The following is a 19,127-nucleotide window of genomic DNA, read 5'->3' on the forward strand; positions in this document are numbered from 1 at the left end:
GTGATGCTAACAGCATTCTTTTCCTGCCTTCTTCTCCAACTCCACAATAGTCTAAGCAAGCACAACTGCTAATCATTAGGGAATCAATTCATGTAATGCAGTATGGATCCTGCACTGAACCATTTATGAATGAAAATTTACTTTAAAAAATCTATTAGTTTTAATAAACCATTCATTTTTCAGTTCTCAGCACTGGAAAACCTTGAGATCCGCTACAGAACCTGTAAATGGGCTTTTTTTTATGTGTTCAGTCTGTTCTCTCACAATTTCTCACAAGTCGTAAAAACGAGAACTCAACTGCTAATGTTTCTATTAACTCCAAATACTGAAATTTGCCAGAAATTCTACTTTATTTTACTTCTCCCTACTAAGGAATCAGTTTTTGCATAGGAAAAGTAGAAGGATTAAATGGAAAGCATCTGCCTTCTAAAATCTGGCTTTGGAATATCAAATGCTGGAAAGTATTCTCACTGTTCAACCATATACTGTCTCCTAAAGATAAATTGTTCTCTTGAAAATTTGAAAAGAAGCATTTAAGCAGAGAATACTAAAATATCATTTTAAATAAAATACAGGTACAGTTTGTGTCATCTAATTGCATTTCACAAAATATAAGTGACAAATAAAAATACACTGCACATACTTCAATACAGCCATGAATATCATAATCATATCATAGAATCATACCATCAAAGACTCCCTTGAGTTGGAAGGGACCCCTAACAGCCATCTAATGCAAGTCCCCTGCAATGAACAAGAACATCTGTAGGGACATCAGGGTGTTCAGAGCCCGGTCCAGTCTGACCTTTCAGTGCTTCATTACATTCACAATACAACCATTAAACAGTATTAATCGTGTCTTTCTGGATTCCTAAGGTACATTTAAAATGCATTTATTTTCTCCTGTATTTCCCACTTTTTTTTCCAATAAATATTACAAATGAGCAGAATTACCTTTATTTTCACAAATGCATTCGATGTATGGTTGCTATTTAATTTATTTTCATCTTGTGATACATTACTCAGTACAGACTTTCATTATGGCAGAAATGGTCCATACTAGCAAAAAATTATTGAAAACAGCTGACCTGCAGGGATTTGATTTAGTAGTAGGGATTTGATTTAGTAGTTGGGTAGGGATAGTGATAGGAGGATGGTTGGACTAGATGATCTTGTAGGTCCTTTCCAACCTTATGAACCTATGAACCTATGAACCTATGCAGTGGTTCAAGTTCCTAGTGTTCTCTACAATAGTGACTGTCTCCTAATCTATTTAAAACACTGATAGGGTTTGCATCCTACAGTAAACAAAGAATGTGAAATTCAACCTTGCTTAAATTACTGATAGCTAGAATACATTATAACATTATATTAAATGTCTTCATATAATTGATGCACATGTTTACTAAAATGATTGCTATTTCCTTGCATAAGAGAAAATTTTCAAAAGGTCAAATTAGAAATTCAAAATTTAATCCAAATATTAAAACTTTTCAATAGAGAAGTGATTATGAGGCAGAATAAACTGGATAGATGACTTCTACATTTCATAATTCAGGACTTCTTAAAATGAAGTGCAACTGGCATGAGTAGAACACTAATAAGTTGTCATGAAAAGACTCCTCAGGTTTATTTGGCAGGGAAAACCTTCCTATTCCAAGTTTCTTATGGATATTATGCAGCAAAACATTAGCTCTAAAACCCTTTCCACTGACATGGAAAATTACTTCCCAGCTTTTTAGTAATTGCAGTTATATTAAGTCCACAAAACACAACACTGCTCATCTGTATTTTATTGACTGCATCAGCAATGTAAAAGAAACATATTCCTTAGACTCTATTAATCCAACTTTATTATGTTCAAAGCATGCAGAGTCATTTGTCCTTTTTCACACCAAATTAGCTTATTTATGGAAAATGTTGACGTAACAGAAATGGAAAATCCAGGAGATACTTTCTGCAACACACTCTGTATACTAATCTCATCACCATTCTCCTGTAAAAAGTGGTACTTGCAAGGTATCACTGGGACAGAGTTTATTCTATGGAAATGAAGTCATCTATGATAAAGGGAGAAAAACAGGCTATTGGAAAACTAACCTTAAAATTTACATCTGGAAAACAGAACTGACTACTGCAATTTCATGCTTGCAGGGAAAAAAAAGAAAAAAGTGAAAAAGGACTTCGGATGAAACAACCTGGCTTCCTGTAAATGCAGAATAACTTACGGGAATGCAATAGCTGCAATACTTAATGCAGTTATGGAGGCTTCAGAAAGAAGAGATGGAAAAAATCATTAAAGTATACAATGCATAGCAGTAACTCAGAAACTCATCCTCTTTCAATTGCTGACCACCTAACAGAGAAAGACCAGATTAATGTTAAAGTTCAGCCTGTGAATTAAGCGCCCCACATAATTATACCTTCCAAGCAGCACAATACCATCAGCTCTTTCTCTATCACAGTATTTTGCATTAAGAAAAAAAAAGCCACAGCAAGGTTAGGCCACAACACTGCCTAAACATTTCCCTCACAACAGTCAGATTGGTGTTATTAATGACTTTGCTTTCTTTGATATTAGGTCCTGAGGGAATTCAAAGTTGAAAAACACAGTTATGAAGATAGATGGGAACTGCTGCTCTCATTGCTCAACTTCTACAAGTACTGCAATCTTTTAAGAGGAAAAGGTAAAGATGAAGTGTTTAATTAAAAAAAAAAAAACACACACAAAAAGAACCCCACTTAATATAACTATCAATATAAACCAGATAAAGATGCTATTGTTTTATATATGAACAAGAAGTAGGCTCTGCTGTAGAAAGACTGACTTGCTTATGAGTATTACCATTAGAACATTATGGAAAGACAGGATTTTCACAACTCCAAAGTCCTTTTCCCCTCCTGAGTTCTGCTTAACACACTGTTAACAGGCATTTCCTTGTAAGATGGAGTAACTTCTTGTAAGATGCAGTGGTTCCACTGTCGCTGAATGTTAAGTATGTGATATGCCTGGAATCAGCACTCTCAATGAGAGCAAATGGGAGTGTGTAAAGTAAGACACTACTGCAGCTCCTGATAAGAGGCCTGCTAACCTTAGAGTTAATGTCAACATCTTGTCCTTTCCTATCTTTTCTGCAAAGGTTACTGACATCTCATGGGTCTCGTTTCAGTGCAAGTGAACTAACTGCTCAACATTCAGTGTACAGTGTTTTTTTCCTAATCCACACTAGCAAATGACAGAAGGAAGAAAAACAGCAGAAGTGACTAAGCTGAATTTTTACTCATGCCAATCAAAGAGTTAATTCTGGGCAACAACATTATGCAGAGAGCATATTAGATATCTACTGACATCTACAGAAAGGAAAGTTTTATCTATTGAAAGTTCCAACACTGGTATTTTTCAATCAATGTATGCATGGAAATAAAAAAAGTATCAATGTTCAACACACATGGTCAATGATAATTTAAAAAAAGAAAAAAAGGAATATTTTACTTCTTTATTTACTAAAAACTATGAAAAAAAAGTATTCAATCCCACGTATATTTCTGGAACATATATTTCTTTCACTAAATTAAGATAAATTATCTCATAAAAATGGTGTAAATTCATTACACAAAACTGTTTCTCAGACAGACACTTGAATAAAGAGACACATCATTTTTATCTTTTTTTAACTCTCGGAAACAAAAACTGTTTGTCTTTATGTTTCATGTCTGTACTATTTCCTCAGTAATAACAAGAGCCAGAGATCTAGAGGACAATAAATTTTGCCCAGCTGCTGACATTTCTGATTATGATGGAAAAATGTGGTGTATTCAACTATCCATCTTGTCATGCTACTTAAACTATTACCAAAAAAACCCACCTTGTTCTTATCCCTTCTTTTTTCTGTGGATTATAACAACAATTTTCAATTTCACTTTATGTTGTGCTTTTATTGCACTTCCTTATAAAGCATCTGTACAAATAATTTTCTCTTCATTTAAGCATTTTTGAAATAACAAAATTTCTCAATTTTAACATCACCGTTTTTAATTTTTCTCCCTCAAATAACATTATTGGATCTATCTGGTCCCTGAAAAATTCACTGACATTAACTGTTATGTGGAAAAGCTGATATAAATAAGTCAGGTAAGGACATCTCCCTACTTTTAAGAAAAAAAAATTACAGAGAAAATTAAAACTGGAAATTTAGTTTAGTTCCAATAATTAGGCACATTCTTTAACTGAAAGACAGTTCAATCAGCTCTCTTTCCTACAATACAAAATACAGAAGATATAGAAGAACATTAATGGCGTCCAAATAAAAAAAAGCATTGTGCAACACCACATGCTGTTGGGTTTACTTACAGTTGTCAATAAAAAATAAATCTTCTAGCTGAAGATCTCTAAAAATTAAGTTTTTCTTCAGTGATGTATATACAGTTCCTCTGAAAATCTAAAAAGTTCTAAAAATGCTTATTTAATCTAACAAGTACAGTTGCAATTCTACCTTTGTGAAGTGTACTGGCAATTGAAAAGCTTTAATCAGAGATCTGAGTGAACACCCACAGAGTTGTATAATGTAGGGAAGAGAGTATTACACTTAACATCCTCACATTTTCTTTCTTTTTTTTTTTTTTTTTATTTTGGCACAGGTACCACCAAGGACACAGCGTTCTTTTAGTGTCCATCTTGTGAGGACCAAAGATTATACTATTTTCCTCATTATTTCCTCTTCTAGCACCATTCGTCATGCTGCAAGAACATTCTCCACAGTTAATAAAGTAAACAAATTGCTCTTTTCAAATTTGAGATATAAACTCTGTTCCTCTGGAGTACTCTGTCTTGCATCTCAGCAATGTAACTTTCACACTCTCAGATTTCAAAAAAAAGAATGGATATCTATATACACATTTAATGTTTTAAGAAAACAGCACTTAATGAAATAAATTCTACTGTACTGGAACCTGATTTCAATGTCATCTTACAATGTCAGTTACTATTCTTTCCTTGTACGAGTTAAGCAATTTGATGAAGTCTAGAACTTACAATGATTCCAAAATTCATTGCTGAAAACTTCTGCATCTGGATGTTTGCCCTTTTCACAGATTTGTTTATGATGCCAGTCTATTGTTGTGACATCAAATAACAGATCAGATTTATCTGAAAAGTTCCAAGCAATCGTTTAAGTGTGATTCCTGAAAGGAACCAATCATTTCTGCTTTGTAGTATTTTAAATACTTATCCAATCCATCAAGTCTATATTGAAACTCAGTGAAACTTGTAACATCTTTTAAAATAATTTATCTAAGTTATCCAATATTTCTGTAAATAATGTTGGACACTGTTCCTTCTTGACTGTTATTTTGTCTATATAGATCTATTTGTTTTGTGAATTTATGAATTCTACTGGTAATGCAATAAAAATGTCTCAATATACTTACTTAGAGAAGACAACAACAACAACAACAACAATAATAATAATAATAATAATAATAACAACAACTACTGCAGATTATTATGCACTTTTCTTACAGAAAGGATATGGACAATTTTCAGCTTCACATGACAACGAAAGACAATTTACCCCCTATTGACCATGTACAGGATTCTGCCTGGAAATCTGTATATTGTGATCTATTTCTTACGCAAACAGGACTGCAGTGCTCAGACTGTATTAACTAAAGACATTAGCTAGAAGAAATACTGGTGGTATACAAAATGCATTACTATGTAGACATCATGAATATGAAAAGGTAACGATGACATGTATATTCACATCATGAATATGAAAAGGTAACGATGACAAGACCTGGCCTGTTAGGAAGCTTTGTAGCACTGCTTGTACAGATACCTCGTTTAATTGACATATCACAATCCTTTAAACTGACTAACAACTAACAAGGTTGAAACACTTAGGCTTAAATGGCAGAAGTGTCACTGCTGCAACAATTATGAGACCTGGGAAGGAAATGCTGCCTTCTTAGTATAGTTATGTATATTCAAGTATAAAAAGATCTTATTTTCTTTTTTAATTTCTAAAGAGCCTGTAATCTTCCCTTCCAGTTGTTACAGAACTCTTTACTGAAAAGTGAACTATACTTCAAAGGCTTCTAACCAAAATCAAATATCTGCACAGAGTTGCTGAATCAATGTGATGTTTCTTCCCAGTGCTACGCAGCATTTATTTCATATATGGATAGATAATACAGTAACTATATCAGAGAAATCCAGCTGGAATTATAGACTACAGGTGTTTCTCCAACACAAATGAAGTTTTACCAACAGCTGCATTGGATTTAGGTCCTAAAGATGTACCATACAGTTCCAATATCCTGTAGATCAAAGACCTAGAAATGTTCAGTAAACACCAATCTCTGCTACTAAAACCAAAAATGACTGTGCAGTTGATGAGCTTAAGTACTCTTAAAACTCATATCTTATGAAGAACGCCAGACCACATGATCTCTGGCTTGTCAAGAAGTCCCACCTCCCCTTCTCATAAATTCTCAGAAATCAGAATAAACTGCAACTGCTTATTTGCATGGTCCTCAAAAAAGCCCTGATGAACTGTTCTTTATTATCTCTTTAGTTACCTGTATATTCATGTCCTGCACAGGAAGCTTGATCTCTTTTGCTGCTAGCCACAAAGTTTTTTTTCTCACGGAAAACCAAATATGAGAGGCATTCTCATTCATTATTTTGCCAGGGTACTCTGCTTAAACAATACTAAGAAATAACTTTTTTTTTCTTTTTTAATTTCTAAAGAGCCTGTAATCTTCCTTTCCAGTTGTTACAGAACTCTTGACTGAAAAGTGACAATCCAATACACTCAGTTCTCAAAGTAATATACACTACAGCATATGGAAAGATTGCAATAACCAGTAAAAGTATCCCAACTTATTTAAGACTGAAATTTTACAATATTCTCTTTTTTATTTATTTTTGTATCTGTACTCTAGAATGACTCTGGTTTCAGGAGTTTTCAGATAAAAGAGGATTCAATTTAAATATAGGCATTATTAGTAATACATTTATGGTGTGGTGAAGCTTCCTTTTATAGCATATTTTCATTAAAAAAAGTAATTTTCACAATATTGTAAGTGAGAAATTATACTGGATTTGCTTTTGCTACTGCATCATGTTGCTATTTTTTAATTTTCACCCCTCATAAGCAGACAGAAATGACTATAAAGAACCTCTGTGAAGAATATTCTAAAAAAGCAAACTATTCAAACCATTATCCAGCAACAATTGTTTTAGGGAAAAAGACAAACATGTAGTGCAAAAGACAACAATATTATGACCAACATACCTAGCTCCTCTTTTTGTCTCCAACTTATGAAAAGACTGTGAGCAAAACAATTAATTCTCAGTTACACTTAACATCTATTGATGATTTTGTTCGGATTTGGATGGACCACCTATTAGTACTTGCATAACACAAAACTGAAAGGCCCCTAATGGTGTCCTAGGCTTCTTTGTCGCAGAGCAATTCCGTAAACCCTTTAAATCTGTGTGCACTCTGTAAGCAATAATTTTTGACATCAATTACCGTATTACCTCCATTTTCTAAGAGAGCACTGCAGCAATGGCTATAGCCTAAGATAAAGATGACACCGTCAATTAATTGAAACATTAATGCAGTAAATGATACAGTGTTTCCTCTTACTAGCTATTATCCAAATAACTGGCCTAAGATATCCATACAATACCATCATCACATAAAATAAAGGATAATAATTGCTTTGAAGAACGTACACAATTGTATATTTTGAAAATTTAATGCAAGGGTTTGGTTTTGTATTGTTTTGTTTCCTTTAATGATTGCTTCTGTATTTTATACAATGAATGATGATGAAAAAGAGAGCAAGACTGATTTGAACAGAACCTTCAATAATCTCCACTTTGTTACTCTTCCATTTCTCTTAAACAAACTTCTTGTATGTTCCTGTTCTCAAAATAAACACTCTCCTAAATGACAATCTATCAATGGGAGTAGTTTGCATTCTCATATTCTCCCAATTTTAGTACTTATAATGCTCTTATTTGAAAATGGGGATCTCTTCATACAACAGATTTAAGTCTGTTGTTGCATTTTTTGTATCACTTTTTGTATCACACAGAAACATGCAAATGAAATGAGAAGTGACAGTTCAGAGGGCTAAACACATTTAGACACTAGCTTCAGGAAACTGATATTTACTTTTGAGTAAATGTGAGGAAGAGAATGCTAAGGAGAACAGCAATTTCCAGTAATCTGAAGCCAACTGGAAAAAGACCAGAAAGCATTTCTTTGACATAAAAAAATGATGTAGGTGTTGGAGGTCATCAGTATTACTCTATATTTTACAGCAGAACTGCACAATATATAGAAGTATCCTTAGATCAATTATTTTATTCTCAGAGGTACACCAAGGTATGCCAGACTTAACATTTCCAACCAAAGTTAACCAGAGGAAGTTGTTATTACACAAAACAACCTCTGATGAGATTTTCAAATATGGAAGATATTTCAAATCTCACATTCTTCATTAGAACCCATTATAAGAGAATGAAATTTCCAAGAGTTGGCAGCAGAACACCATTGGTATCACTCAGCTCCTTTCATCTAACCATATCTGTCCAGACACATGAAAATGCTTCAAGAGATGAAGCTCAGATGAAATTAAATATTGGATTCAGGCACAGAATTTGTCCTAGTCAGCTGCAGGAACAGGTAAAAATAGTACCATAACCTTACAGAGTGCCTTGAGCGACCATTCTGGGAGAAAGAACCTGTACAAGCCCTCTGCCCCATTACTTTAACTGCATTCTTCTTTCACACATCAAAAGGAGGTGAGAAACTGAGCTTCTAGGGTTAGCATTTTTAGAAAAGTCAACATCCAGACATCAGCAAGTCTCACTTTTCCTTCTTTAAAACAGAAAATGTGGGTCAATTAATCCAATATAGACCATCTCTCAGCTTCAATAATAACCTGCATCTAAATTATCATTTAAAAAGTACTATTCAGTAACTTGGATAACAATCACCATAAATCAGATCGGTACATTTCTAATGTGTGCAACATTTAAAATCTCATTCCAAAATATTTTACAGCAAAAAATACTCAACACACGTGATTCTAACAACACCATTTTAAGGTCCGAACAGTTTTTTATCATCTTAATGGTCAGTGGGCTGTTTATGTCCTTTCTTTCCACTACCATGACATTTAGTCAATAAGCATTAGGACATGCCCTATCACCTTAGGTAAGATGTAACATGAAGTGACCAGTAGCTACGTTAACAACAGACTGTCCCGGTTTTATTGACTGCAGCAGTAAATCCAAGGATCCTGCTGCTTGCAGAGCTATATCAGAATATAGCACACATCAACACAGGCTGATATCATCAGGACTTTGACAAGTACCTGGAGAGGTTTGCAATTAGTATTATTATATACTTTTCACCAAGAATGCCCTTGAAACATGTTCCTTACTGTATCTGGGCAGGAGGAAAACATTAAGGGTACAAGTAAGAAAGATGAACTCTTTGGGCCATCCCTAGTGCTGTTCAAGAAGTGTTTAGATGAGGTGCTAAGGGATTTGATTTAGTAGTTGGGAAGGGATAGTGATAGGAGGATGGTTGGACTAGATGATCTTGTAGGTCCTTTCCAACCTTACGAACCTATGAACCTATGAAAAGCAAAACAATCCTGAAAATACTAGAGCTAGTTATTAGGAGAATTTTAACTATAGTGATTTCAGGGACTTGTGACCAGTACTTGAAATCACAAACAGCCTTGACACACTCCTCTAAGACTCTGAGATTCTGGGATGCATTTACATTCTGAGTGAGGAATTTAATTATTACAGCTATCTTGTAATCAACAGGCTACATTTTAATCTCTTTTGGTTTGATTATAAAACATGCATGAGTCCAATTTAAAGAGTACACCCGTTCACCTGCTTATACTCTGTACTTATTCCTTGTGAAGCTGTGAAAAAGCAGTTCATAATTATTTGATGCAAAGCACTAGATAAACCATGAAGTGTCCTTCTAAGGTCAAAAGTTTACGTAATGTTCCAGTTAAAAGTAAAGCAAAATGAAGCAAAAAGCAATTTACATAACTTTCTGTTAGACTATCCTATCCTCTTCAAGGTGAGGCATTGGAAGTTTTGACATTTTATGATTAAGACAAGGCTAAAAGTAAAGTCAGTCTCCTGTATTAAATTAATCAAACTAAAACAAATACATTTAATTATTTGAAACTTATTTGAACAAAAGGAAATATTTGGAGTTTTGTGAATATTTGTAAGTATTAACACTGTTTCACATCAATGCTAAAAATACTGAGAACAGAGGTAGAACCAGATGGCTTCACAGGAAAGAAGAAACTATTGTATTGTATCTGGATAATGCTTTGTATCATTACTTTGAGAATGGTCAATGCCAGCCGCTTTAATGAAAAGTACAATAAACCCAACAGTAGGTTGTTGCTGCTTTTCTTGAATCAGAAACACCACAGAGCCAAGTAATTACTTTTTTTCTTTTTTTTTTTTTCTCGGCAATTTCTCTGCAATAAACACATTCAGAAACTATAATAACTATTATAAATGGCTGTGCATTTGAGTAAGAAAATTTAATTATTCTTCAGTAATATTTCACATTAGGCTTAGAGATACCCTAATCATCATTAAGTTCCAGAAAAAAATGCACCCTAAGGACGTGGGTATAGTGCTTGTATTTTGCACACGATGCCACAAATCTCTTGGCTATTCAGTCTGTTTGAAAACTTGTTTCTTTACATAGTTTTAATGTATTTGACTGTCACAAGGGAGAGATGATTAAGGAAGAAAAATGCCACCTTTCCTCCACTAACTGGAAGCAAAACTGCACATCACCATCACAAGGTAAGTAAACAGTGTCTTGGATAGAAGCATTGACAATTAAATCGTGGCAGTTAAAAGATCAGCATCCTAATCTTCCAAAGCACTGACCTAGGAAACTCATCAGTTTCAGAAGAAGTTGAAGGATTATTTTTTTTTCTAGAGGATTTAGAAGGGCAGCTCCAAAAGCATTGCCTCCTGTTTTATTATGTTGGCCAATGATGTCCGAAGACGATGTTGGTGGTATGACTGCAGAGGTTAAACTTTCCCACCAATATTCTATTCAATTACAACTTGTTATGTGACAAATGGCAGCAGAAGGGCAGTCTGACATGCCATTAAAAATGTCACGATCCAATATAAAGGAGGGAGACGAGATTCTTAGATTATGTGTATATCCGGTGTGAGATTAAAAAACAATGGTTCAAATGTTGGTCCGACCAGTTTATTACCAATACTGACCAGGGAGATGGGGAAGGCGGACACTGTTAGGGTGATGGGGAAGGGAAGGCGAGCGATAGGAAAGATAGGAAAGAAGCAAGGGTTTGTACAACACGGGGAAAGTCACCAGCCAGGATCCCAGGGGCGGTCCGGTTGCAAGCGGCTCCGACGGTCCGAAGCAGAAGAGCAGGGGCGGCAGAAGCGGGGAGAACAGCAGCAGCGACGGGCAGCCCTGAGCAGCAAGCAGCTGTCCGTAGAAGCAGCACCGGGTCAGCACAGGAGAAGGGGTGCGGGGTCAGCACAGGAGAAGCGGCGAGGGGTCAAACCCAGGAGGGGCAGCAGCGAACAGTGATCAGCTCGTGAGGTCTCTCCAAAGAGAAGGCCCCTCCGGGAAGCAGCAGGAAGTGATCAGCTCGGGAGGTCTCTCCTAAGAGAAAGCTTCTCCAAGAGGAAGCCACTCCAGAGAAAACCCTCCCACTTCGTGGCTGCAGGACCCCTCTATTTATCGCCCAGATTTCTCCAGTCTACGTGACGAACCCCTCGAACCCCTCCTGCTTGGGCGTCAGGCGGGTATCGCCTGAGATGGTTATCTCCCCCTGGAAATGAGTTCCACAAACGAGTGTTCTCCGGTCATTGAGCTGCAGCGTCAGGGGAGTATCACCTGAGATGGTTATCTTCCCCTGGAAGTGAGCTCCACAAAAGAGTGTTCAACGGCCACTGAGCTGCAGCTTAGGCTGCCTCAGGACATGCCCATCAGCTTGTCCCTGAGACAAGGGATTTCACAACCCTTGCCCAGGACTAGCTTGGACATGTTTGGACATGTTCATCAGCAACCTTTGAGGCAATGATATAAAATATTAGTCTCTTACACCACCCCGTGACTCAAAGGTTGCTTTGAGGAAGCAGAAGGGTAAAGGAAGGGAGGGGGCAGGGAATCAAAAGTTTCATATGTTACAAACGATTCTTTAGTCTTGGTTACAATTGTTGCCCTGATATGTTTCACTTCATCAGCAGAGGAGGTTGTAAAGTACATAGAAGATACCACATGTTGCCCAAGTTTACAACTGAATAAAACAGAGTATCATACAAGGAACAAACATAAGAGTTGCAATAACACATAATAAATAAAATAAGATACATTTAGCCATGGGCCACCTGGGAGCCAGGAAAAGAGGTCAAGGTCTGGGCTTTTCCAAGTTTGGACAGGAACATATGCTATAGCATCTGACATGGAAGTGCTAAGCCATGTCACTGAATTCCTCCATGTAGAAAAAGGGCACACGCTGACATTCATCAAAGTATGCTGAATGGTTTTGGAAGCCAAATGGTGGATGTGAGCACAGTGAGACAGTGAGTGGTGTGTTTCAGCCACGGCAGCAGCTATGTGAAGGACAGGCCATGTTCTGGACAGCCATACAGATTATTAAAGGCATGGCATGCGCCACATTCACTGAGGTGAAAATGGATAGGTGAAGGTGACCACATTGAAAAATACTGTTTTGTAACTGAGAACTCGCACTATCAAATGATATTATTGTGCTCCTTGAATCTGTTGTAGTTTCCCCTGGAAGTAAACAGGAGGTATTACTGTCAAGGTGACCTAAGGAGAATTGCCCTCCTTGTCTTGTGGCACTGGAGGCACACAATCTGAACACAATACAAAAATGTTTTAGTTGGCTGGTTTATAGTACAAGAACACCTGTTCATAAACTTCATCCCTTTCCTGTATTAATTTAAAGTGTTGAAGTCAGATAGCCATCATTTAGACTGGTAAAAATGGGAGCTACAATCCAAGACTGAAAAGATGCTTGTAGACACAAGAAAAGCTTATGCATTGTCTTCCAGAACCATCTCAGAAATACATACAGCTACTCAGAACTTGTGTGAAGACCGTTAATTATTTTCAGATGTGTTTCATTATTCAGACAGATGCAAATTATTGCATGTACAAACAAACGACTGCCAGTAGAACTAGTTGGAGATCAAGCTGCTTTAAATTCAATCACTGCTTGACTAAATCATGTACAACAGTAATGTTATATGCAAATACTTAATGCTAATGTCGTATGTGTTTGATTGACACTATTGATCTGAACTTGAAGACCATCTTGATTTTATAATAGAGCAAAGTTAATTTTGTTTTTATCATCCTCCTTCAATTAGATGTTATGTAATTGTCCAAATAAAGAGTTAATCTCTCAAAATCATCTCCAAAGATTTTCTAATACTGAACAATTATTCTTATTGTTTTGAGAACTAAGTCTAAGTAATAGCTGCCTAATTTCTGACACATCATTTCTAACACAGATCTACCTTGTCTCCCCTCCAAGTTAGGGGTACACATTGATAGTTTATGACAACACACTAGCCTTTGCAATTTCAATTATATCAGCTTTGGCAGATTTATATTTGATGCATAATTCAATATATAGTGCATACAATAGCAGGCATGACACCTTGGTTGAAGCTGCATAAATATTTCCAGGAAAATATCTTGTTATCAGCTACTTATAACTTGCACTTATCAAGCTGTCACACAAACCCTTGGTCAAGGTCTCATGTTGACAAGCAGAGCAAAATGAATTTGCTGATCACACGTATGAATGCATACACACAGTCAAGCTCCTCTGTCTCATCAGATTAGGTTAGGATTGCAACTGCACAGATCTGCTTTCCTCTCAGGTATTTTCCAGCTATTTCAGACACATGGGGAAGTCCTCAAAGTATTTGGCAGGTGTCAGGATTTTATGATTTTTAGTATTGGCATTCCACATCCTAAAATCATGTAGTTCATTGGGAGTTAAAGAGTTAATGCTCCAGTTCTGTGGATCATTGATAGTTCTGGGTATACCTGACTCAGAAGAGAAGAACTAAGTACCCCAAAGGACTTTGAGTTGCTTTGCATTTTTCCATTTTCCGCTCAGAGGGAAAGATAAAAACTGTTCACGTGTCATGAGACATAGGCTCCTTCCCTTTTGGATCGACCCAGCAGGGGATGCTTGCTAGCTGTCTCACCTCAGCACAGATTGGCCCCCATCCACTTACCCAGATCACAATACTACTGCTGCAGCTGCACTTCCAATAGTTTTGTACAAGCAGCTTCTTCCTTGTCAGTATTCTAGAGTTCACTTACAGCACTTACAGCAATTGTTCTCATTACAATGAAAATGCTTGATGCATGTAAACATACAGGAAGACCACTTACAGATAAGACATAGCAGTATTAATCAATTACTGATAATTATGAACTTAAAGCAGTTACCCCATTGTGATGCACATAATTCAATCAATATATACCTATATTAAGGACAAATTATGCCACTGGTGATAACAGAATATTCCAGTAAACAAAAGAGATAGAGTGGAAAAAAAAAAAAAGGGGGGGGGGGGAAATTACTTTTTAAGGATATTTTTTCAATTTTTATTCAATTTTACAAAATGTATCAAACTTATAAAGAAGGAAAAAGAAAAGTGCAAAGTGCTCTTGTAAATAACTAGCAAACCACAGATGTAGCTGTGTGGAAATCCAATTTATACAAATTGCTTTTTAAAGACAACCCTTTCACACTGAAGATGATTGCTTGTATATAGTTATGGCAGTGTGGACTACTTTATGCATCTTCACAGACAGCGATTGTTTATCTCATTACCAATTTTCAGTTGTCTTTTTGTTTTTCCTCTCTATCTTGTCCCACCTGCAGGATCCAACACCCACAGAATTTTTCATAGAACTCAGCACCTTGAAGGGTTTCTTAATTTTCACTTTTTTTTTTTTTTTTAGCATAATAAATACGTATACCATATTGCTACTACTTTAAGCTACCACTAGGTACTTCAGCACATCAAGCTTTCCCTCTTCTGAATGATAGTACAGCTTCTTATCAAGTTGTTAGGATTTGCCTAAAACTTATCCCATTAAATTAGTCAGTAATGTTGAAAACACACTCACACATATATGCATGCATAATCCCTCAATCTCCCCCAGAATCCTAATGAACTAAACTCTAGCACTGAACCATTATTCATTGCCCTACTCTGAAGCATGAATGCATGTGCCTATACAGTTACTTCTGATTATGTCAGTGCCAGCTAAGTGACTTTGCCATTTACTAGGTCTGTCCAACATGTACAGTAATTTTAACCAATGTCCTTAAAGAGTCTGACTGGAGACGTTTGTTTGTCTGCATTGTTTCTGCTTTTTGTTGTTCTTTCAGCAGATTGTTTCAGGTCAGAGAACTGAGAATAAGAGTAAAGTTGTTCTAAGAATCAGAATGGTGGTTTGTAGCTTTCTGGAGGAAAAGCTACATCTTATATATACTCTTTATTCTCCAAGTAACTAATTTTAATTAATATAATAAGAAAAATGTTAAGAATTTCTTCAAGGACTGAAATGAAATCTAAACATTTTGATTGATCTTATCTGACTGTTACTTTCAGTGTGATTTTTGATTTGTAAAAGAACTTACCTTCTGTGCTTTGTTTTATTATTTTATCAATTCAAAGAATGAAAAAGTTTGCAGAAAATATGTTTGGTTTTTTTGATGCTGTATCTGGTTCTTTGTAGTGACCTTATGAAAAACCTTGCTTCCTTCTAATGAAGCAGTCCTTCTTGTATTGAGAAACATTTTCTTCCTTTACCAGTAACTGGTATATTTTGTGAAAATCACAAGAAACTGAATCGAAAATGGACGGGACGTTCAGTGCTTCCTTTGCTGGAGGCAAGGCAAGGAGAGGTGAGGCAAGGAAAGGGGAAAGGACGAATCAAAAAAAGCTTCAAAATGAATTTTGTGTGAGAAATTACACATTAAGAAGACATAAAAAAGAAAACTGGTCTGACATTTCTTTTACTCAGGCATTTTTATGGTCACAATCCCTCTCAGAGTAGAAGAGATGCTAAGAAGCAGTGATGTTTCTTAGAAGCATTATTTAGGAGGGACAAACCTTTGTCCAGTAACCCCTTCCAGCTCACTGAAGCCCGTTTATCTGGAAAAACAGCAGCAAACTCCCACACCTGCCCAGCCTGCTGCCTTGTGCATAGCTGGGCCAAGGATCAGCCCTGCACTCTGCCTGCCACGCTCTTGCTCTGATATGGCCGCCTGTCACCCCAGCAGCACTGCAGCCAAGATGCTGATGCTCTAATAAAGGGTGAGAGATTGAGGACAGCAACTTCAGTGGCAGCACAGGAAAAGGCATGCTGCTGTTAACTGCTCTCACAGAGAGAGCAAAGTACTCATTAAGAACTTACGCACCACATACACTCTTTTCATTCACTTCATGTGCTAAAAATATAAAACAGAGCAGAAAATATTATCTACAAACACCTGATCTACTTTCCTGTACTTTATGGTCACCTTTGTCAAAAGATATCAATGACAGCAGAGAATACCAAGAGGAATTCTCCTATTCAGCTCTTTGCTGATTTTTAATCATTCCCTGTAATATCAGCAGGGGTAGGTATATCCTGGCAAAGAGATTAGGCCATGAACACCCACATACCCTGATCTCCAGTAGGCACACTATCTCTGATGTGCATAATAAGGATAAGGGAAACAAACCACATCAGACAGAAAATCAGAAACACAGTAAGATCCCAGCACACCCCAGACATCAAATCATTATCACTGGTAATTACTGAGGAAGTACTCAAAGCAGTAAGCAAAATATGCCCTGTACAATTCCACAGTTGCAGAGGATGCTGCGGAATAAAAACCTTCCCCTGAAGCCTCATGTCCTAGTTCCTAAAGATGAGTTTACTGTTTCTGAGTAAAGATGCCTGTGATAAAGCAGTACCTATGAACCATTCACTGCCTCTCATACCCATGAGTTACGCATAGCCATCTTCAGAATTCCAGCAAAACGTTGATGAATATAGCAGGATTCTACTCCTCCTCAATTTGCCAGCAATAAATAAATGCACTACCTGAATTAATCATGTTCTTGTCAGGCAATGAAAAATCCAGTAGTTGCCTCTGCTAGGCCCCTGGAGTGCCAGAAACCACATGCCACCTCAGCATGCTCAGGCCCTGAGAGCTATCTTTGGCATCTGGCTGATGAGATGACACATGCAGTACTGCCTGAAAATTGTGATGCCACAAGTCAAGATTTGCTCCAACAAAACCTATTTGGGATTCCTTTTGGGTCTGTTCCAGAGTCAGAGCAGTATAACTCCCTGGGTAGGTTGAGACCGCTGACTGGGCACACTGGGTCTCTGTATTGTTTACACATCTCACCTCAGTCCAAGATCAGTCTCATCAATTTTGTCTCTCTTTGACAGAAACAATAAATCAATAGCTATTTATATGTAGATACTAAATTTTTGGATTAAAATAAGTGTAGAAAGAATGCAGTGTACTTCCATGCTCCAACTTCTGTACCTACTTGTACATGATATGTGCCAAAAAGTAGTACAAAGCAAAGCAGCATAAAGTCAAAATATTTAACTTGTTTTTCTAAACAGTGCCCTCTGAAAATGCTGTTATCAAGACTAGATACCACAGAGTAATAATTCTATTTGCTTATGACGACTGAACATGTAGTTTAACAAAAGATCCTACAGTCTAATCAAGAGTAAAATACTGAGGCTGGACATGGCTCTGCTTGGCTTCTGTAATTTAATTTTCTATTGTGCTAATTAGCTAGTAATATAACTAGAACAAGGTGCCATGACATTTCTTTAAAAGAAATCAAATTAGATTTAACATTTGTTTATGATAATCACAATATACTTTACTTTTCAAAACAATCATTAGCAAGGTTGGAAATACTTTATGTCCTTAGCACAATAAAGTATGCGAAGCCAGAAATCAAATGTCAAAGCAGAATTATTCTCCATAGCAGGCATGTCCAAATGATGGTTTCTCAAAGGGATTACAAATGTTCAATCCTCTCCAGCAAAGATGCTCCCTGATTTACTCTTTAATATGCAAGCAGTCTTGTGATCCTCTTGATATTTCCATAACTACATTGAACATTTCTGGCAAGTCTTCAGAAAAGGCATCACTCAGCCAGGAGATTATAGCTGCTCAGAGCCTGCGTAGGACATTGTAGTTCAGCTGAGTTGTACATTCCTATAAAATCATTTAGTCATACAGCTATTTAAACAAAACAGAACTCCCATAATTAAAAATATCAAGGGCTCACGAGTACACTCCATGATGGTTTTGCTGATCACTTACAATCTTAGAAGTTATCTTGCAAACCCATCCTACAAGGAATACTGACTGCTGTTGACTGCTGTGATGAAAATCAATTTCAATTTTCTTGTACTGCTCTAGGGATTAATCATCATACCAGCTTGTATCTGTGGAAAAAAAAAAGAAAAAAAACACACACACACAAAAAAAAAAAAAAAAAAAACCCACAAGAGAGGAGCCAATAAGGAAAGCAACCTACTTAAACAGAAACACAGAGCTTCATGATGATTTGCTTTCCAGAAAATAAATAGATAATACATTACTTAAACTTTTATTTTGAACTATTTTGAAACAGACTCATCCCTTGGTGTCCAGGCACCTCAAAGTTCCTTTTTCCTCTTACTATGTTAACAAATTGGCTTGTGACAGCATAAACGAGGAGGGCAAGACCACCAATGAGTTTTTAAGATCAAAACCACTAAAAATGTTAAGAGCGATGGGAAGTTTCCTTGCACTTCCAACTGATGAAGCTGTCTTGCTTGTGGTTATACAACCATTTGTGACTTTTTAGAAGTGTTAGTCACCAGGTATGATTGGAAGTAGAGAGGACAGACTTATGCTTGGAGTTTGAGTCTCCGCTGAAAGAATGTCAGATGTAGGGAACATATGTCTCTAGCCTATTTAAGACTCAAAAGAAT

The sequence above is a fragment of the Cyrtonyx montezumae genome, unplaced genomic scaffold (assembly GCF_038088225.1).
Source record: "Cyrtonyx montezumae isolate F1298 unplaced genomic scaffold, pur_monq_1.0 scaffold_29, whole genome shotgun sequence".
Taxonomy (NCBI): domain Eukaryota; kingdom Metazoa; phylum Chordata; class Aves; order Galliformes; family Odontophoridae; genus Cyrtonyx; species Cyrtonyx montezumae.